The sequence below is a fragment of the Corythoichthys intestinalis genome, chromosome 16, assembly GCF_030265065.1.
Source record: "Corythoichthys intestinalis isolate RoL2023-P3 chromosome 16, ASM3026506v1, whole genome shotgun sequence".
In the NCBI taxonomy this organism is placed as follows: Eukaryota; Metazoa; Chordata; class Actinopteri; order Syngnathiformes; family Syngnathidae; genus Corythoichthys; species Corythoichthys intestinalis.
This window is the reverse complement of record NC_080410.1, coordinates 20,954,822-20,977,855: the sequence shown is the minus strand read 5'-3', so window position 1 is coordinate 20,977,855 and position 23,034 is coordinate 20,954,822. Positions and strand designations below refer to the sequence as shown.

At 38.1% G+C, this 23,034-nt stretch overlaps 1 protein-coding gene across 2 annotated transcripts in view; it reads right to left on the bottom strand.

The window, feature by feature from the left end:
- The window catches only part of cacna1ia (calcium voltage-gated channel subunit alpha1 Ia), a 284,448-nt gene that overhangs the window by 142,530 nt on the left and 118,884 nt on the right, over positions 1 to 23,034 (bottom strand). The gene's annotated exons all lie outside the window — the stretch shown is intronic.

Genomic DNA, 23,034 nt, shown 5'->3' with positions numbered 1-23,034 from the left:
CACGTTAACGCGATAATTTTGACAGCTCTAGTTTTTTCAAATAAGGAAATCATTATAATTTTGCATCATCTACATAAAATTATAATCAATAGAAGAATGTTGTACTAATGCTTTGTCATAGCTCCTAGCTAAAGTACAGTACATGTATGTAGCGTGCGCAGCGGCGCACAGCTACCTTACCCCGACGTAATATTTTTTATACTATTTGTAATACTTTTTCTTGCTTTCTCATATTATGCGTTCAAGCTTCATCCACACCCAGTGAACGTGTATTTTCCACTGCAGGAGACCCTATCTGTCCAGACCACTCCCACTTACTGCCTGAGAAGGCAGATACGATTATTTTTCTCAACAAAAATTGTTTTAAAACATAGGCAAAAAAATATGCGTAAATGTTTTCTCCGTGAGCTTTTGAAACATAAACATCTTTGTGAAAGTGAACTCCTGTGGAAAGAAACTTCATCATATTCAAGTTCAAAGACTGATATTTATATACAAGTTGAAAAAAAAATAGCCCTGTGAGAAATTCATAGTTAATTGAAAGTTCATATAATTTAAAAAATAATCAGGAAGTTGTGAAATTAATACAAACTATTTTTTGACCCTGCCTATTAAAAGAATTGAAAATCGAGAATCGTTTGGAACCGAATTGAAACGTGGAATAGTAATCGGAACCGTTCAAATTTAAATGATGCCTAACCCTACCAATAACAGTACAAAAACTAGGGCTGTCAAACGATTGACATTTTTAATCGAGTTAATCACAGCTTAAAAATTAATTAATCATAATTAATTGCAATTCAAACCATCTATAAAATATGCCATATTTTTCTGTAAATTATTGTTGGAATGGAAAGGTAAGACACAAGACGGATATATACTGTACATTTAACATACTGTACATAAGTACTGTATTTGTTTATTATAACAATAAATCAACAAGATGGCATTAACTAACATTCTGTTAAAGTGATCCATGGATACAAAGACTTGTAGTTCTTAAAAGATAAATGTTAGTACAAGTTATAGAAATTTAATATTAAAACCCCTCTTAATGGTTTCGTTTTAAGAAAATGTGTAAACTTTTCAATCAAAAAATAAACTAAGAGCTCGCCATTGTTGATGTCAATAATTATACAATGCTCATAAAATCAGTCGCACTAAAGCGCCAGCAGAGGGAGACAAAAAGCACAAGTATCAAGTAAAGATGCACCGATACTAGTATCGGCAGGGGGCGCCGATCCGGCCCGAAATGGTGGTATCGGTATCGGCGAGTTCCAACAAAGACGGCGCCGATACCATTTACCGGTCAGTTATTATAACATTTGACCGCAGCCTTTTTTTCCTCCTGGCACTCATTACACTCTGTCTCTGTGTTATGTGATGACACGTGAACACCAAGCAGCTATCGCTATTGGCCTGCTCCAGACCAATGGGAGCGGGCCAATAGCCACTCTGACCAATAACAAGATCGCTTTTTCATATTATGGAGGAAAAACAAACCAGGAGAAATGGCGGTGGTCGGGAAATATTTCAAAATCCCGTCGATTAAAATCAATGGCTGCTTGCAAGATTTGCGGCCTGAAAGTTTCGAGATGTGGAGTTAAATCGGCCAGTTTCAATACCTCGAACCTGATAAAACATTTGAAGACGAAACATGAACGAACACGACGAGTATGAGCCTGGAAGAGCAGGACTTGCTCTCCAGAGGAAGGGCGCTGGACCAGAGCAACAATCTCTGGTCAGTTCACTACGTCTACTTTATTTTTATTGTCACTTACTGAAAGAAATGCCGCAGTAATTTGGGAACCGTTTCCAAAGTAGGGTTGCCACCTTTCAGAAATTGAAATAAGGGATTCCCCGCTCCTGAAAAAAAGGAGGCTAATAGAGAGATGGGATGCCGTGGACAATTATTATTTCTTGTTAGCGTCCGCAAATACGGAAACAAGGTTGAACCTCGAAGCAGACAACATGCGGGGGATACGTACAAGGGTTTAATGATTGCAAACAAAAAAATAACACGCGATCGCGGGATAGTAGAAATAACAAAAGGAGTCCGTGACAGCAGGTCGACGGAGCTCAATGCTACAAACTCGAAGGTTAACTAAGACGATAGGCAGCTAGCCAAAAAGCCAAAATAAAAACACTCAAATACCTGCACAGGATAGAGGTTACAAACGAGAGCAGCACACTAACATGAAAAAACCCAATGCAGGGGCGTAACAAGCAAATGTAGCGAGACTATAGTGCGAGATGTCAAATGGCGATCACCAAGGCATATACAGTGGGGAGAACAAGTATTTGATACACTGTCAATGGGTTTTCCCATTGGCAGTGTATCAAATACTTGTTCTCCCCAGTGTATCTCTGCAGCCTTCTCTGAGATCACCCGTGCTTAAATGCTGCGTTGATGAGCCTGCATTGGATTCAGGTGCGACGTCAGGAGCGCCCCCATTTCCAGCCCAGCAACAAAACACTATCTAACCAGCAGCAGAATGTGACAATAATTTCATGAAAGTTGCACTGTTTGGACTTTGAGAGGTTTAAAAAAAGTTTATTCAGTTCAGTTTATTATTATGAATTTATTTTGACTTTCTTACTGTTGGGCTAGTATTATACATGTTTTATTAATTTCACAAATGTAGCACTATTTTGGCTTTTGAGAGCCAAACGTTTATTCAACTATTGTCTACTAGGGTTTAGTGTACTTTTTCCTATTTTGCAAAGGTAAGCAACAGCCTGACAAAGCCTTGATAGCAATGATTTCACATCCAATTATGTAGCTCTTTGGGAAAAAAAAAAAAAAAAAAATATATATATATATATATATATATATATATATATATATATATATATATATATATATATATATATATATATATATATATAAACAGGATGGTATCGGTATGGTATCGGTATCGGCCGATACTGCACAGCCAGGTATTGGGCCAAAAAATGGTATCAGTGCAACACTAGTAACAAGTGAACATGACACTGTGCCGTCATTTTAATCTATTTGAGCGGGGCGTGTGCGTTAATTGCGTCAAATATTTTAACGTGATTAATTTAAAAAATTAATTACCGACCATTAACGCGATAATTTTGACAACCGTAACAAAACCGTAAATAAAACATTCCCCATTAACTAGAGACACTGATTATTACCACATAAATATGTCTAGATTGCCACAGATGTGTTTTGCTCATTGTTAAAAGTGAGTAGTTGAGTGTAATGTTTTGCTCTGACCAAATAAAAGGTGGAAAAGTGCTGACATAATTGTGTTCCAGCTTGCTGGCCCTGTAAAGTGACTTTGGAGTCTGACTGGTAAAGAAACAGTCCCATTGCTAATAGTTACATCAGCCAGCACTACTGATTCTGAAGGCTTGGGGCTAATTAGATTGACATGGCAGCATATAGATGCTGACATTTGATTGCATAACTCATTGAATGTTCACAGAAGCATACATGAATATAATTTCATGCAAATAATATTACAATTTAAGTTGCCTTGAAGGTCCTTACAAACCACTTTTAACTACAGTATGTTCCCAGTGGTTGCATTCTATACATTTTTTGGGCCTGTCTGTAGGAAGCAACACTTTTAAAGTCATTTACGTGAAGTGAATTTTAAGCCTATCGCCAGGTCCAAACATTAAAATGAAAAGCTCAGCCCGATTTCGATCAGTGTGCTGTGTTAAATAGCAGTCAGGTAAGACAAAGCTTGGACTATACCTTCCTTTACTTCTCTACTCAATAGAATGACCCACACTTAATGGTGACAAAAGACTCTTTGGTTCCTAATGTTCTCATCTCAACACTTAGCAGCATGCCTGTGGGTCAAAGAAACGTACACACAAGCACACACAGCATTGCAACCAGAATAACAAGTGAGCCACCATCGTTGAAGCCCTACAGCAACCTGTGGCAAAATTAATATTCCTTACCTGTCACCTTGCCTGTCGAGGAAAATCACCTATTAACTTTTTGCAATTATGAAATGACCCACACATTGAAATCCTGTTTAATAAGGTTAAACCACAGCTTCAGTCTTTGCAGCAAAGCAGCACTAAAAACTACTAGCACAATTATAATCATTATTAAATTAATATATCTCTGAAAATGTCAATGAACGCAGAGTTATGTCAGGAGCGAAGGTGGCTGTACGATACAAAGAAAGAGACAACTGGAGGCAGCTGAGTGAATTCTGCTAGGAAAGTCTGTGTTTACCAATTTTAAGTGCACTTGGGTGCATTCGCTCCCTCTAAGACCAGGCTTTACTTTGAGTTGATACATTTTCCTGTGACATTGTTCAAATCGGGTTGGCAGCTAGAGTGGCAAGGCATTTTTTGGAGGTGGCAGCTGTCGCCTCAGTGGCTGTGTGGATCAGGCTACACCCGACAATGCAGCCCTTGAAAGGTTTGAAACAACTCAGCAATGTGTAAACTCACTGGACAGGGTATTCACAACTATCCATTCTCAATGCAATGATAAGCTGTGGTATTCGCATTCAGGCTGCAGTCAACACATTCCGATTTGTAATCGTCAGAGTTTATTTTTGTGACTCATGATTTAATGTTTTCAGCAACTTTGGTCGATACAGAACTTCTACTTTCAAATTGCATGCATGCATCCCATAAACTGTCTAATAATGCCCATTTTTTTTCTACAGTACATGTTATTGCAGTACTTTTTTGTGGTGGTTTAGAGCTGCTCTGGATCATACTGAGAGGTGTGTCCAATATTTCTCCCGCTTATTTGAATAGATCAGGCAACAAATGCACACGAGATCTGTCAGTATGATGGATTGCAGTTTTAATGTGCATACAGAGAAAATGTGTATTTCAGTTCATGTACCATATCCTTGAACTCAAACGTTACTTTCGGTGATTGCATAGACTGCAGTCAGGTCTTTCTATCGCTTTCAGTAAAATAGGCGAAGTGATGGAACATAGGGAGATTTTCACAAAAACGGCCAAAGGTATGCAGCCTAGAAAGCTTCCATAAAATCAAGAAAACCATGCATGACAATTTATGTGTTTACATGTACTATAAGCAGAAAATTGTTAAACTCATGTGGATGGATACATGCTATTAACAATTTTCTGCCATCAGTTTTAAATTATACAAAGTTGCAATTACAATTTTGTAGTTATGAACTGTGTCTGCATTTACAGACAGATGACTTTTTTTCAGCCATCTTAGCATTTGGAAGCCTAATATACAGGATGCGTGATTGTGCTGTGTGTGCGTTCATGTGTGTGTCTGCATCTGACTCTCTCGTCATATCAGCTCAGCACAGCAGGTGCCTTGCTCCAGTACATTGCTGCAGCAATTGAAGCCGAATGCACTGCAGACACCATGGGAAATAAAAGGCAATACACCTTGTGTATGTGTGTGAAGGAGTGCGTGTGTGTGTATATGTTTGTGTATTAATAAAGAATGTATAGTATAACATGAGTTAGTGGGATAGCAAGATGGATGGAAAGTATAAGAAATTGACCAACTGAGGGTATTGCAGGTGAAAGTTTTAAGCAAATGTTTGGATAGTATTAAAAAAAGGCCTGCATTGACAAAAAGGTAAGGATAGAAAAGGAAGCCAAATACATGCAGAGTAGAGAATTTGCCGGCTCAGTGGTTAGAGTACGCAAGCCATTAGCTTGAATTTGACACGGGGTCAGAGAATTGCACACAGAGGAAGAGAGTGAGGAGATGAAAACCAAGACACAATGAGCGGGTAGTGCTGCTGACATCTGCAGGGACGAGTCTTCTGACGCAACGAACCATCCTCACCAGCCATCCAACTCCCAGTCTGTCTCTCTGTCCTTACGCTACCTCATGTCAATCTTACATCGCTTCGTCAGCAGTTATACTCTTTCAGAAATCATGAGATGTTTAGAGTTCCAAAGTCACTGTGATGGTAACAAGTCAGAGCCTACGAACCTTCCTTCACCTGTTTTCCAAATCAGACCTTTATGTATACTAGCGGTGCACGATATCCATTTTTTGAAACTGATATCGATAATTTCCTGCTCCTCAAGGCCGACACCGATACGATAACCGAAAATATATACAATTTTTCAATGTATATTCACCTGGCTTTTTGAACACCTGTAGGTCAAAAATACTATTGGTTGATTCAGCATAGATTTGCCTTTACCGAACCAGAATTTTCATGATGACCTGAACATTATTATATTGGACAAAAGAAAGACAAGAAAAGTTTTGACTTCAGATAAAGTGCTCATATTAATTTTTTCAAATAAATATAATTTGAGTCAATCACAATCAATCAGTCAGTATATATTATTGATGATGTGTTCCACTGAATAATTAGCACTGATCCGAAACTAACAAAGATAAACCCAACAGGTATTGTGCTTTGTCAGCAGATATAACATTTGGTGCAACAGGAGAGGAGACTTTTGTCATCTTGGTCCATGAAACAACTTCCTTAACCTGGCAATTTTAGAACAGCAAGCCTATCAATAAACAAAAGGCCTCTCAAGAACTTGTAAACATAACACTGTAAAATGCAAACATTTGCTAATTGCAATAGTAAGGTTTATAACTCAGTGAAGGAAAAATACGACCTCTAGCAGTGTAACAAAACTTTGCATACTGGCAAAACGGGAGTGGAAATAAACGCACACATCCCATGCCAAACAACGACACCGTGCCAAAAGTAATATTAATAGGCCCGATAACATATTTTGTTATCGGATTTATTGGGATGACGTCATAATTCCTATTATTGGACCGATAATTATCGGCTCGATAATTATCGTGCACCTGTAATGTTTACAGTGGTACCTCTACATACAAAGTCAATTCGTTCCAGGATCTTGTTTGTAAGTCGAAATGGTCGTATGTAAATCAGGATTTTCCCCTAAGAATACATGATAACTCCATTAATTTGTTCCACAGCCCGAAAACCTACACTAAATCCTAAATAAATAATGCTGGTACTATTGCAAATAGCAATTATGCAGAGCTAAACAAATGAATTATGAATACAAATATGAATAATAATAGTACTAATAATGATACCTGTAATAATGTAACGAATTCTCTGACGGGTCTAATGTGGCGGTTGTGTTTTGCGTGGTGTACCTTTACTCACCACATGGCTGATGTCACAATATGAGACAAGTGCATATCAATTTTTATTTTCACTTTTCGAATGTTCTTTCGTTAGCGTCAACTGTGGCGGACAGTAGGCATGTTGCGTTGCACAAATTGTGAAATAAATGATTAAAAACCTGACGAAGCTGGCAATTTCTTTGGCAATGTTACAATAATAATTTTCACCTTATAAAGACTGGCGAACGGAGGTCGGAGGGAGACCATCGAGATCGTAGACATTCTTCATTTCAATGGTAAGTGTCACCTTTTCCTTTTTTTAGCATGTCGATGGATGTAGAAACAAATGGCGAGACAAATTTTATGTCAGGTGTCAAAAAGATCGTGTGTCAAAGCGATCATATGTCGAGGTACCACTGTATTTACAAATTTTCTAAATCAGTGTGTATTAGATCATTCTTGTGTATAAAGTCAAAAGAGTCCAAGTGTTGATTGAGATTTTCCATAGTGTCAACTATCAGAAACTATTGAATGGCAAAACACTTTTTAAAACTTGAGTCTCCACCACTTCAACAACTTTTGGCAACAGTGCACAGTCATTTACAGTGAGGGAACAAGTAATTTAGCACCAACCATTGGGGTCTGAGGAAAAGATCATACTCTTGAGATCATGCACTACACACAGACGATCAGCAGTGGCAATCTGTTAGAGTGAACATGCAATTTAACGCCTGCAATTTGAGATCTGAGTAAATCATGCCCCATATGTTTGATAACAAGCTTCCAATGGAGCCTACTGTATATTTACGGCAATGCAATCAGCAAATTCACATTACTCACAAATGTCAAATTCGTAGCCTGCAAAAGCAAACCAATGACTTTATAAGCATCACAAATAACCGCCGTTGAGTCAACTTAAATGGTCGTCGGACAAAGCATTCCCCTCTGAACACCCCTCATTCATCACTTAGTGGCTTTGGTCTGCACTTGTAAAGCCAATACATCATGCAATAGCAAGCTAATCCACCTTTACAGCCCTGGAGGACATGTTTGTGCTTGTGTGTGGGTGACAAGAGTTAATAGTATTTTCATTACGTTTTGGAACATATGGCTATAGCACACACACACACACTGTAGCTCATCTCAGAGGAATAACATTAAGATGCATCAGACAAGTGTTGAGACAAAGCAAGTGGGTGTGGTACCTACAAAGTAGATCAAACTATCCCAAATGTAAAGTTGTTACGTTGTAAAATGTTAAATAAGAACAGGAAATAATTAGTTGTAAATCCTTTTCAAACTATATTTAACTGAATATACTACAAAGACACATTATGTGATGTTCAACATAATTAATATTATTTTCTCAGCCCAATTTTTATAGGACATTTGAGGAATGCTCCAAAAAGCAATTGTTTCTAAACATTCCACCAGTGAACAGTCTTATGGAAACAGTGTCAAAATTGGGGGGGAAATGATGTGCCAAGGTTTCTCAATTTGTGAACAAGTGTTTCAGCAAAAAATAAAATGCTGGTTTCAGAATAGAATAGAATAGAATAGAATAGAATAGAATAGAATAGAATAGAATAGAATAGAATAGATGACATGAGAACAAAATTGGAAAGGGTTCTTCATTGACTGTAATAACAAACAAACAAAAGCAGCAGCAGCAGCAGCAGCAGCAGCAGCAGAATATGATGAAACAGGATAAAAACAACAGCAGCAGCAGCAGCAGCAGCAGCAGCAGCAGCACAAGACAATCAATCAGCTATGCCTGTGCCTATTAAAGCAAAATTAGAGTCTGCTTCTTTTTTCGCAATTTCTTTTTATATCAGTTATACTCATGTCCCTAGAGTGTCAGTTGTTCTATTATGAAACAGAACACATTAAATCCTGCAGCCCCTCTCCCAGAATAAAATAAAAAAATGGCAATTCCATTTGTAGAACTGGATCTTCATTGTGAAAATAGTGCAAGATGAAAATGTTTTTTTTTCACATTAAAATGATAGAATACAAAAAAATAATAATAATAATGTAGTGATCCCTCGCTACTTCGCGCTTCAAACTTCACGCCCTCAGTAAATCGCAGATTTTTTTTCAGTTCAGAAAAAGATACAGATCTCGAGCCGGTCGGTTAGTATCACTCTGGCTCGATCCCTCCCTCCCTCCCTGCTCTTTGTTCCCCAGGCAGGCAGTGCACGTGCACTGGAGTTGCTTATTAAAGTTAACGATGTTGACAGATGCTTGTGTTTGATCTTGCCAGAGTCATGGGCTTCAAAGCGCCGCATGCATCAATCATTGTTTCACTTGTCAAACAGTTGCTGTGGCAACTTATTGTGTATAAGTGAGAGGATTTAAGTAGACTCATTCAATGAAGTGCTGCCTTGGAACAGACAGCCTCAGTGTATGCATTGTGGTGGAATTAATGTGTGCGTGCGTGGCGACGTTCAAAGCAGCCAGACATGTTGTGTTCGCGGCAATAAACCAAGGGCGTTGGTTTGCATTGGGACGGTAGGGACAAAACACTACCAACTTTTCAGGATGCTCAAATGGTCCCTACCAACTTTTAAGCAACCTTATTTGCATTATATAATGTGTTCAGTTAAATAGGTCATTTAGATTGTCTTCCCAAATGTTGCAACAATAGAATTGAACCTACCAATATTAAATGAAATAATTTAATTATGTTTAGACTTACATTTACCCCTTTTTCACTTCCTGAATATGCCGCTCCATTTTTCTCCCCTCAAACGCATGTTTGATTGGCTGATGACTTGACACACCCCCGACACACACACACGCACACACTCTCAATCACAGTTCAAAAATTACGTTGCATGTCAGCATGCCGTCCTCCACCCGCTTTGAAGAGGAGGGATATTTGAAGTTTTTTTTCACCAGAAGCCACTGCAAGTAACAGAAGCAATAGTGTAGCGGACCCGCTCCAAATAAGGGTGAAACTTGACTGATGATTTGGTGTCTTTTATTATCAAACCTTGCAAAATGCTCCCTTTAACCATAAGAAAATAAAACTGTTCACCTTGGAAAATAAAACGATCACTGTAAGAGCTTTGTTTCTTCCAGAGGGGCCGCTAGACTAGATAAAAACTCTCACAGTTCGCAGTCACTCCTTTTAGCCCGCCTTCAAGTTACAAGGATTGAAAAACATACGGAACAGGAAATACACCAAAGTAAATGCGCAACAGGAATTTATGGTGAATTACAAAATAAAATATGTTCGGGAGACAGAAATTAGGCTTTGGTTATTTATAAATAGAGCTGGCATTACCATTACAATAAACTGTGTGAACGTGCTAACCTGGGTAGGAAGCTGCTTAGGTACAGTAGAAGTGTCCTCCTGTATTATTTTTTCACTATGTTAACGATATTTAAACTGTGAGAAATATGGTAAACTCTGCTCAGCTGTAAGAAATGTAGTGAAACAAGGGTTACACCCTTCTCCCCAGTTTTTGTTTTTATTCTACTTATGTGGTCTTAAGCATTCCAAAGGAGCTTTCATTATTTTTGTTGAGTTTGGCTGTGCTTTTGGACAAAAACGGTAGTGTTAATCCCGAAGGAAGGCTTCATTTTTATTTATTTTAGTTATTCCATAACTAAGAACTGTTTTGCTTTACTTAATTTATTTAGAAAGACAATTTTGAGTGGTAATAAAAAAACATGTTGTTATTTATTGGTTCCTGGATACTTAACAGATGATTAACAAGTTTGTATTTCTTGTGTATTTTAATATACAGTAATTCGTGTTCAAATAATGCAATTTTAATTTGCTAATAAAATCCATACATTTATTCTGGAAGTTTTCAAAATGGGTCTTTAATAATTTTTGAAAATAAAAGGTACAATCGAATGGTGTATGACCTGAACCAATACATACTGTATGCACTGCAAAAACCCACCTTCTTAAAACTGAAAAAAAAGAAAAACTTAAATTCCCTTGTTTTCAGTGTAAATCTACTAGAAATAAGTGAAATTATCTGCCAGTGCTTCAAGTAAATTTTACTCAGCCAGCTGAAAATAAGACTTATTTGAAACAAAAACTGTATATTCAATGTTAAAAAACGTCAGAAATGTTCTTAATTCAAGAATATATATTGTTCAAAACATTATTTGAAAGCATTTTTTTGCTTGATTTAGGTGAAAAAAGTACTATTACTAAAAGTAAGTGGAAGAATCTGATGCATTTATCTGTTAACTAGCCTTGAAAACTCAAAACAAAACAAAAAAAAAAAAATATTCGAATAGATTTAAGAAAAATGATCAGTTTAAGACGTTGTACCGTAAAATTGCAGTGTGAAAGTTGGTACAAGTCAATACAGTACAGTAAAAATAAATATATATACAGTATTTTTTGGCTGGTGGCCGGTGCGCTACTTCACTTATCACGGCAGGTTCTGGTCACCATTAATCGCGAAAACGAGGCATCACTGTAATGAATATTCTTACCATAAGAATGATACGAGCAGACAGCAGAGGTATCTACAGATTGGCGGGATGTGGTTGAGTCATGAACTTTGAGTTCTCATCGCTCTTATCTCTTTATCCATATTTCAATAGGGATCAAACAGACTGACATGATCCCATGTATAAAACAAAGAGTGGGTCAAGGACTCAGTAAAAAAAGTCAAACGGAAGAGAAGGTTGGATAAGACAACCCCTAAAGGGCCAATTTTAGTGTCTGCATTTGCAGTACCGTAAATTGTAATTCATGGGAGTTTTGCTCTGTCTATTGACAAATACTCATTGTCATTATTGCTCATACAGGAATGAAACACTGAATGGTTGTTTGTCTTTAAATAATATAGATTTTGTAGCCCGTCTACTCTCTTTCCCCAGGCTGAACGAAAGAAGCCACATTTCATGTGCAAAGGCATTTATTTACACAATTTCCCCCATGAGTTTTACATTTCCTTTCCCTGACCTTTGTAGCAAGAATCAATTTTACTTTCTGGGTTTAACGGAAGCAGTGAGTGGATTCCTGTACTTCACAGCATTTCATAAAACGAAAACATAAAACGGAGGCCCAGTGTTTGGGAGAACAATAACACAAGATTATCTAAACAAAAGGAATTATTGCCAGCGTGTGATACTACTATTAGTGATGCTAATTTTCAACTTTGAGGGAGGGTAGGCTAATCAGCTCGGGAGTAGAACCAGACAAAACAAACACACAAAAATTATGTTTAATAATTCTGTCACAAAAAGAAGGCATTGCACTATTAGCTGTTTACCATACATTTAAATGTCAGAAACTGTTTTGGTTGTCCCAAAAGGTAAAATCGACACTAATATACCAGACTAATTATTTGACGGCAGTCCTTTTTATTGTGTGGATCTTTAAGATTTTTTTTTTTTTTTTCTTAAAAAGGTAAAAGCTATTAGTCCAAATTACCAACACCCAACTGACAAATCATGGTAATACCTGTAGTACAAATTATACTAGTATATCCTTGATAATTGTATACATTTTAATGCAAGGGTGTAGGTTCGCATAGGGACGGTAGGGACATAAAACTACCAACTTTTCAGGATGCCCAAATTGTCCCTACCAACTTTTAAGCAACCTTATTTGCCTTATATAATGAGTTCAGTTACATACAGGAAGTAATTTAGATTGTCTTCCCATATGTCTTCCCATTATTAAGTGAATTATTTTCATTATGTTCAGACATTTACCCCTTTTCACTTGCTGAATGTGCCGGTCAATTTTTTCCCCCCTCACACGCACGTTTGATTGGCTGATGAGTTGCATTTATTTAAATAGTTATGTTAGTTTAGACTTTATTAACAAGTTTGTATTTATTGTGTATGTTAGTATAATTCATGTCCAAATGTTGCAATTTAATTTTGCTAATAAAAACCAGATACCTGTATTTATTCTGTTTTCAAGTTTTTCAAAAAGTTTCTTTCGTAGTTTTGAAAACAACACTTTGAATCAAAAGGTGTATCACCTGAACCAATACACACTAAAATTAGTATACGTCAATACAGATTTATTTTGCATTGATCATTTAGCCTATCAATTAATTAGGTTCTTCTTGGTGAGAAATGTAGCCCTGACCCCCATTTACCCAATCTGTTTGGTCTTATTAATGTCCTGTCCCCTAGCAAAAAGTGTTAGGTTATGCTGTTATATCGTCCCTACCAATGTTGAGGCCAAACCTACGCCCTTGTTTGAATAATAATCCAAATACCGGTAGTAGTTTCAGTGTCTTAAATGCGCTTCCATGTCTTCAATACGTTTCCTTCATTGGCATTTATTCAAAAGTATAACAGAGCTCTTACAGGAACAAACAAGCCCCATCAAGGGCATGTTGCACATTAAAATACGCTGCTAACCTCATTTTGACTTCAGAGCTGTAAACCCAAAGGACAGTATTACCACAATACAGCATAACAATCGGAGAGACCCACATGTGGCTATGTCACCACAATTTCAGTCTATGAAGCAGTGCTGCAGTGAAGAGGTACCAAGGGATGCATTTTCACCTTTGGTTTAGAAGCACAACACTAGCGGTGTGACAAGTCCCATAATGCTCATGCTTTCCTAAGAGCCTTTAAAACGCCAAACACCACATCCTCAAATAAAGAACACCAGTTGATGGTGACTGACTTCTTTCCATACAAGACATCTCCAGCAAAATTAATCGATAAACAGACAAAGTCGTCTTTTCACATCAGTCTTTTTTTAATTTCAGTCTATTGCCTCTGTCAGTACAGAATAAAAATGTTCAAAATAATGCTCAATTCACAGTACAATTAATAGGTATGCAGATAATATTTTAATTTGGAACAACCTTGTAACATCTAAGTTTTAAAAAAATGCAAAAGATAAAAGTTCCATTCAATACTGAAGATGTATCACTGAACATATAATCTCAAAAGTGATTCTTTTGTAAAAACTCCCCAGAACATGACAAAGCAGTTTCACTTCAAATACTCAAGGCTATTTGTTGAAATCAGAAATAGTACTGTATATATACTTATATTGACCTTTGTAACAACAACTCTCCATTATATTTACCTCAAATGGTTCACCCTAGAAAATCTTGATTGCCTCAAGCCCAGGAACAAAACACTCCCATTTCAATGGTGGTTAAAATGACATCCTAACCATTAAGTGCTTTTAGTCTAACCTGGGTGTTGTAATCTGTTCGGAAGTTGCCTTTGCTCCGAGCCTATTGGGAATATCAGTCAGAGGGTGAGCAAAAAAAAAAAAAAAAAACTTTAGTAAATCAACAGAGCCCATTCTTTCACCCCTTCATGTTTTGTCCTTATCAGACTACTACAATATTAATCCGTGAGTGCTGCAAGACCAAAATGAAGCAAGTGACTTAATAATGCATAGCAGCCTCTTTTATATCTCTACCTTCAGGTTAAGCCCAGGCCAAATTAGGACATTGAGATTAAGCGCAAACAGTACTGAGCGAATTGATTTTTTAATTTAGGGAGAATGTTCAAGCCTGAATAATTTTGTCATCCTCTCCAATTTCTGGGCTTGCACGTACTTTCAGTATTTGGCAAGTCCATTTTGGGTAAGACAACATAGCATAGCATACTATATAACAGAAGCCAATGTTCCTGTCTTTATTAATCACCACCTGACACAAGCGCCTTACTAGATTACGCTCAACACACCCGTCTCCAAACATGTGTTTTTATCACACATTCTACACCAAATGTTGTCAGTAATTTGTCCCCACATCCCCTCTGCTCTTCGTTCCTCATGCTTGGTTGAGTAAACGAGGAGGGTGAGGACGCAGACGAAGCAGAATGACAAGCCAAGTCAAGGCCTTAACGAAAGGCTCCTGGCATGACCTTACAAAAACTGCAGTGAGCTGCACTGCTTGGCGCGGTATATTTTTAGAGGCGCTTCCTTCTGTCTTCTCGTGGGCGACACGGCAACATTTTCCTGAAGAGCCACAGACATCCCTTGTAAACATTACATGCATTGTGAATTTGTTTTTGCTACAACATAAGCTATTGACTATTAACTCTCATCCTGCAAGCTTTCACCCATTCCTTCATTACCATTATAAGACACAATGACCATTGCCAATAGCCAGCTGCTAAGTCTGAAACAAAATGGTGAAAAAAGAATAAGGTCACGCACCAGTGGTTGTCAAACAGGATCTCAGGGAAGAGAGCTATTATGCAACAACATTATATATGGCAATTTCTTTGAGCCAGTAAAAAATCTATAGAATGTATGTACAGTGGGGCCAATAAGTATTTAGTCAGCCACTAATTGTGCAAGTTCTCCCACTTGAAAATATTAGAGAGGCCTGTAATTGTCAACATGCGTAAACCTCAACCTGAAAGACAGAATGTAGAAAAAAAACCCAGAAAATCACATTGCTTGATTTTTAAAGAATTTATTTGCAAATCATGGTGGAAAATATGTATTTGGTCAATACAAAAAGTTCATCTCAATACTTTGTTATGTACCCTTTGTTGGCAATAACGGAGGCCAAATGTTTTCTGTAACTCTTCACAAGTTTTCACACACTGTTGCTGGTATTTTGGCCCATTCCTCCATGCAGATCTCCTCTAGAGCAGTGATGTTTTGGGGCTGTCGTTGGGCAACACGAACTTTCAACTCCCTCCACAGATTTTCTATGGGGTTGAGATCTGGAGACTGGCTAGGCCACTCCAGGACCTTGAAATGCTTCTTACGAAGCCACTCCTTTGTTGCCCTGGTTGTGTGTTTGGGATCATTGTCATGCTGAAAGACCCAGCCACGTCAATGCCCTTGAAGATGGAAGGAGATTTTCACTCAGAATCACTCGATATATGGCCCCATTCATTCTTTCCTTTACACAGATCAGTCGTCCTGGTCCCTTTGCAGAAAAACAGCCCCAAAGCATGATGTTTCCACCCCCATGCTTCACAGTGGGTATGGTGTTCTTCGGATGCAATTCAATATTCTTTCTCCTCCAAACACGAGAACCTGTATTTCTACCAAAAAGTTATATTTTGGTTTCATCTGACCATAACACATTCCCCCAGTCCTCTTCTGGATCATCCAAATGCTCTCTAGCGAACCGCGGACGGGTCTGGACGTGTACTACACATCTGGCAGTGCAGGATTTGAGTCCCTGGCGGCGCATTGTGTTACTGATAGTAGCCTTTGTTACTGTGGTCCCAGCTCTCTGTAGGTCATTCTTCAGGTCCCCCCGTGTGGTTCTGGGATTTTTGCTCAACGGACTTGTTATCATTTTGACGACACGGGGTGAGATCTTGCATGGAGCCTCAGCTCGAGGGAGATTATCAGTGGTCTTGTATGTCTTCCATTTTCTAATAATTGCTCCCACAGTTGGTTTCTTTACACCAAGTGTTTTACCTATTTCAGATTCCGTCTGCCCAGCCTGGTGGAGGTCTACAATTTTGTCTCTGGTGTCCTTCTACAGCTCTTTGGTCCTGGCCATAGTGGAGTTTGGAGTGTGACTGACTGAGTTTGTGGGCACGTGTCTTTTATACCGATAACGAGTTTAAACAGGTGCCATTAATATAGGTAACGAGTGGAGCCTCGTTAGAAGAAGGTAGACCTCCTTGACAGCCAGAAATCTTGCTTGTTTGTAGGTGACCAAATACTTATTTTCCACTCTAATTGGAAATAAATTCTTTAAAAATCAAACAATGTGATTTTCAGTTTTTTTTTCCACATTCTGTCTCCCTTGGTTGAGGTTTACCCATGTTGACACTTACAGGCCTCTCTAATATTTTCAAGTAGGAGAACTTGCACAATCGGTGGTTGACTAAATACTTATTTGCCCCACTGTATGTGAATCTATGGAAAATTAACAATATTTAGGGGTTATACTTTTTTAGCTGAAAACCACGTTAACATAACATTGTTATGTTTTAAACTATAATTGTGTTTTGACAGTGGTAAACATCACATCGCTGCTTCCTGTTGTCCTCCTGCTCCAGTCATGATTCGAAGCTACACTGTTATCTTTGTTGTCAAACGTGCTAACCACTGCGCAACAACAGACCAAAAAAATGACTCACTGAGAGCTTAAATGTTCAGTAGTTGCCACAACTGACTGCCACAGTGACAGCTTGAGTTCAAACTAAAGTTATTCGATAATGACTTTTAACTGACTCTTGCGCGCCGAAAGTCGTGTCTACAACAACACGGATGGCGAATGGGAGAGCCGAGAATATGTTCCAATCCGCGGTAAAACCAGTTTTAAATTACCAAAAAACAGTGTTGGGAGTAACGCCGTTATAAATAACGCCGTTACGTAACGGTGTTATTTTTTCAGTAACGGGGTAATCGAACTAATTACTTTTTCCGCCGTTACAACGCCGTTACTGTTACTGACGGTCAAAAGCGGTGCGTTACTCTGAATAAATTGAAGAAACTACCAGCCGTGTCTCTGCTCTGTTGATTTGTCATCCAAGACTTGGGGTGAGTTCAGGTTCGAGAGTAGCGCACGTACTTCTGACTCCAAGCTGTTTGTCCCTGCTCATTCAATTAGACAATGCGTTCCACAGTTTGGTAACGTTTCTGTGTTTGCTACACCTGATGCTGGCCTCGTTCCCATCTCCCACTGTCAGCCAGCAATAATTCTGCTTCCATCTTGAGGACGGCAGACGCTTTGAAGGTGACGTGAATTGTCGGGAAACGAGCCTACCTGAATGCAGCCCCTCGAGAGATGCGATGGAAGTGATTGTGATTGGCTGAGGGTTAGAGTCATTTGTCGAGGTAAGCTAATCAGAGCCGGAAGCAAACCGGAACAGCGCGTGCGGCAAACACACACACGCAAAAGAGATGCACAGGGTCGGAATGGCAGAGCATTCAGAAGAAAAATTGTCCTTTAAGAGGTGGAGATATAGACACTATTTCAAGTTTGTCGAAATTAAAGGAAAGAACCTGCATGTAATGTGTAATTTATGTCCCGGGGCAAAGCTTTTGTCCACATTTGTGGTAAGCAATTCAAATCTGCTGAAGCACCTAACAAGTTAACTACCTGTCTGTTCTTCTCTATTCCACTGACTCGAATACTGCTCAGAAAATTTCAAAATTCTTTGACATACAACAAGTTCTTTTTAAAGTAACGGAAATAGTTACTTTCCCTGGTAAGTAGTTACTTTTACTATAGAGTAATTCAGTTACTAACTCAGTTACTTTTTGGAAGAAGTAGTGAGTAATGTAACTAATTACTTTTTTAAAGTAACATGCCCAACACTGCCAAAAACACATCGAAACAAGTCATTGACAACAGTCAACATGGCTTGAGGTAGCCATGTTGAATAAACTTCTCCATTCTCCGCTCACCCTAATTACTTGTCGCTTTAACAACGTCACGTCTGCCCGTCGCTGATTGGTCCACTCCGCTCTCTGTTTGCTGTGGCTTGCTCTGCCCTCGGAATTTGATCCGCCGGATGGTCGCCAGACTCAATCGCTGGAACTGCGTTGAGTCTGGTATACCAGGCAAGATAAATGTAACACCTCCAAGGTTTTCCAAACAAACATTATGTCAAAAGTAAGAGAACAACTTCCAATGACGTTATGGAAAAGTGCCATTATTGCACCACTATTTTTATTATTCACCTCAAAATAGTACAAAAAACTATTTTTTGGGATCATATTCTAAGACCATCCTGGAAGGTGAAAAATGTAAATAAGGCACTGCCATATCACATATGGCTCATACAGTGCCCAAACAATGACAATGCCAATGCCAGTGACAATTCCCAAGATGCATTTTTGCTGTGCTTTTGCATAGATTTTTAATTATAAGCGTTTTTTTGTTTTGTTTTTTAATATATTTTTATTTTTTTTACTTTTCTTAGTGACTATTTAGTTCTGGTAACGCAGCAGTTTTATGTGATGAGTTTATAATTTATAATTTTTTGTTAATTTTAGAGGTCATTCCTAGCATATCACACACATCACAGGCTTGTACATTAAGTTTTAAGCCAACATACATATTGGCGCAAAACCGAAGCCAATATTTTCCGATAATATTTTTAAAATGTTTTTATCAGTCGTTATTATCGACCACCCGATAATATCGAAGAACTTTAATCTAGTTGGAGAAGCACGGGAGCACTGTGACATCACCACCATCAGACGGGTTTAATAAATGCAGTCATTACAGTATTTTGTGCTAAAATGACAGTTGTATATTATATAAATGTAAGAAAATATGGCAAAATACAGTCCTTTCTACGGTAGTTTGTTGTTAGTGTTTTACGAATTCCCTGTATATTTAATGATATAATTTACTGCATTTTTTTTTTTTTTAACAATGTACGTGTAATTTTGTAATATGACTACAGAAGTGATGAGAGATGATGATGATGAGCATAGTACTGGAAATAAAACTGTAATACACAAAGGTGTGAAGCTGTTCAGCACACACTATTAACAGAATGCAGTATGAGTAGTAAAGAAATATCAATTATACACACCATTAATTTTACCAAGCAGAAGCTAACATAAATATCATCACTCTACAAACACTTTGTGTTCCTTGTCAATTATCTATCCATTACAGGTGAATTACCATGATGAACTGCAAGGTTGGGCAATTAAGGAAGTGGACCACATAGCAAATGCCTTTGTTGAATAACAACTTGATTCCCACATTCCAACAATTTGCAAAATGAAAAAAAAATGTTAAGGGAGCAAAATATGTGTCCCTGCATTCCCTCATGTATTTTTTGTTGTTTAACCAGCAAAGGCTTTTCCTTATCAATCGTTCTCTCTCTGCCTTGGAGGGAGTGCTGTACTTCTCTGGCTGCACTAGGACTTAATCCTCCCTTGAGGCAATGTCAAGAGTTTGTGAGGGACAGCACAGTCATACCATGACAACATGTGTGTTCAGACTCTCAACACTGTGTGATTTGTAACAATTGTTTTTCCACATCTTATTCGGTGAGTGTTTACATGCCGAGAAGGATAAAATATGACTTTAGGGCTAGTCATTGGACATAGGTTGAAAACGATTTTTTTTTTTTTTTTTACACATCCTAATTTTGCTGGCATTGGGGTTTGCACACACATTCGTTCAACTCATTGACTGCCACTGATGTCGAAAGACTGAATCCATTTTGACTAGGATGGCTGGCTGCAATCAAGTTTACACGTTTGCTGCATCACACATCTTTCCATTCTTTCATGCACATAGATCATGTATTAGTCTATCTATTAATATGCACATATATATTATATCCAGATATGTCTGGTAGTCCATATATTGTACACACATCATTTAGGCTAGAAGGGAAATACCGTATATTTCGGACTCTACGTCGCACCTGAGTATAAGTCGCTCCAGCCAAAAAATGCGCAATGAAAAGGAAAAAAACATATAAGTCACACCGGGGTATAAGTTGCATTTTTGGGGGGAAATTTATTTGATAAAATCCAGCACCAAGAACAGACATGTCATCTTGAAAGGCAATACAAAATACAATAGAGAACAACAGGCTGAATAGGTGTACGGTATGCTAACATTACATGACGCTAGAAGTTAGACTGGGCCTTAAGAATGCAGCCCGACCCGACCGGCCCGCGGGTATTAATGCCCGACGCGGCCCGAGCCCGATCAATTACCTTGATTTGCTTGCCCGAGCCGGAAAACCCGAAATCTTATGTTTTATTTGTAGGCACGAACCCCCCCCCCCCCCCCCCAAAAAAAAAAAAAAAGTTTTATTTGTGAGGACTCAGGAGGAGGAAATGCGAGGATGCGATGCCTGGTTGCGTTTGTGTGATCACGTTTGTGATAATGCCGGTGCATACAGTATATGCATAATGATAACAAATTAAAGCCTGCCTTTTGTAACGAATTCTCCCAATTAAACAAGACTGTAAGATCGATATTCAATAAACATTTATATCTTTTCTATTTGCGTGTCTGTTCTAACAGGCGGATAGTGGATTTGACATTTATTTTAATCTCATGGAGTTGGCAGGAAAAAAGTTTTCTCAATGTTTAAATAGTCTACATATTTTTATGATCATTATAAATGCATTTACACAGTGAAATAATGCTGGAAAAGTTTGTTAATTATATTTCTCGTATGAGACCAAAGCGCCACATTCGTTTACATTCAGCGAAGCCGACACAGTTTTCCGTATAGCATCTTCAACAAACAATTTGAACTCTTTCCATGTCCCACTCCTACTGCAGTTGTTTGCTTTTCAATTCCCGTCTTTAGTTTGTTTTTCACTTCTATAGCTGCTCCATATCGAAAAGGAAATACCGGGATGCTCGCGGAGGGCGCCAGGGTGCGGGAGGGGAAGATTGAAAAGAGAGCGAGGCCACTGCGTTCATGTGCGCAGGCATGCACAGCGCCTTCTCTGTTTTATCCAAATCATTTCTTTTATTTAACATCCATACATCATTTTAGTATAAATATACGAATATATATTTATTTTTAAAAAAAGTTAGCGAGAGAGAAGTCGGGCCGACCGACCGTAAATAATCACACATACACATCCACACACACTAAGTCGCCCACAGTATAAGACGCACCCTCTGCCAAACTATAAAAAAAAAAAAACTGCGACTTTTAGTCCGGAAAATACGGTTACTACAAAATACGATACAGAAAAGCACAACTCATCATGAAAAATAAGCTATTGATATGCGATGTAAACTACTGATTTAGGCCGATCAGAAAATCTACCATTGCGCATTCAGAATTTGAATGGCTTAAAGGGCAACTGAAGACCTTTCCGGATTTTGGTGTAATTTTATGAATATAAACTTTGGACAAGTTCATCAAAACAACCATGACATTATCAACACGTAATTGTAAGGATAATTTGCGTTTTTTTAGTTTTTTTGCACTCCGATAATGGTCCCTTCGCAAACCCGGAAGTGTGACGTAGGCAACAGAAGAGTACCCACAGCTAGCATAGCAGCAACAACGATGTCAGTGATATTTCCACCAAAGGTAACCATTCAGGATCGCTCTTTTGTGACGCTACCGATGGCAAAGGCTCCCAGGAAAGATGAATTACAATTAATCCCTACATGTTTGAACCTCAGGCGTCAGATGACGGCGATTCACTTGACACAGCAGATGGCGTCATGACGCCAATTGACAGCTCGACACTTCATGAACAGGAGAGTGAGTGGTAAGTCCAGCATCGTGATTTTTTTATTAGAGAGAATGCGATTACATGGTTGTATATTTTTCCATGCTCTACACATAGCTAAAACTGGATATTAGGTAATGGGACAGCTCCTACTGATCTAAATATGATAAAGCTAGCCCAAATGTGGCTAAATGATATGTTATCGATATTTCAAAATAAATGACAAAACCATTTTATTTTCCAGGTGTTGCTATGCTGTACACCGTCAAGTAATTACCCTTCCAAGAGTATGCCTGTTTCATCAGGAGATCCCAGACGTGAGAGCCAAACTTGAGGAGGCTGAAGCACTGACAGGGGCATGAATTACATAAAAAAAATAAAACCATAAATTGTTAACAAGATTTGACACATTTTGTTGACTGTTTAATGTATTCTATTGGTATATAATATATTGTAATTATATTACATTCTGAAAAAATATTCAATAGGCCACAAAAATAAATGATACCAGAATGGCACACATCAAAGAGCATAATTTTAGTAAGCAACACAAAGTTAGGATAGCAACGGACTAGCGCAACATTGAAAAATGATAATAGCAGTGGGGAAATAAGTATTTACTCTTTTCTGTAGCATGAAGTGTTCTCTATACACTGTTAAAAGTGCTACATCCACAATGTAGATTTAGTATATTTCAAATGCTTGTGATTTACCTTATTTTATTTGTTTTGTCATAAAAAGGATCAAAATTATTTGCCTCTACTTGAAATGCAAAATTATATATATAAGAATTTATTGTAAGTGCTACTGACACATTATATTTGAGTATTTTTTTCCACGTGACTGTTGTGTACATGAAACATTATAAATT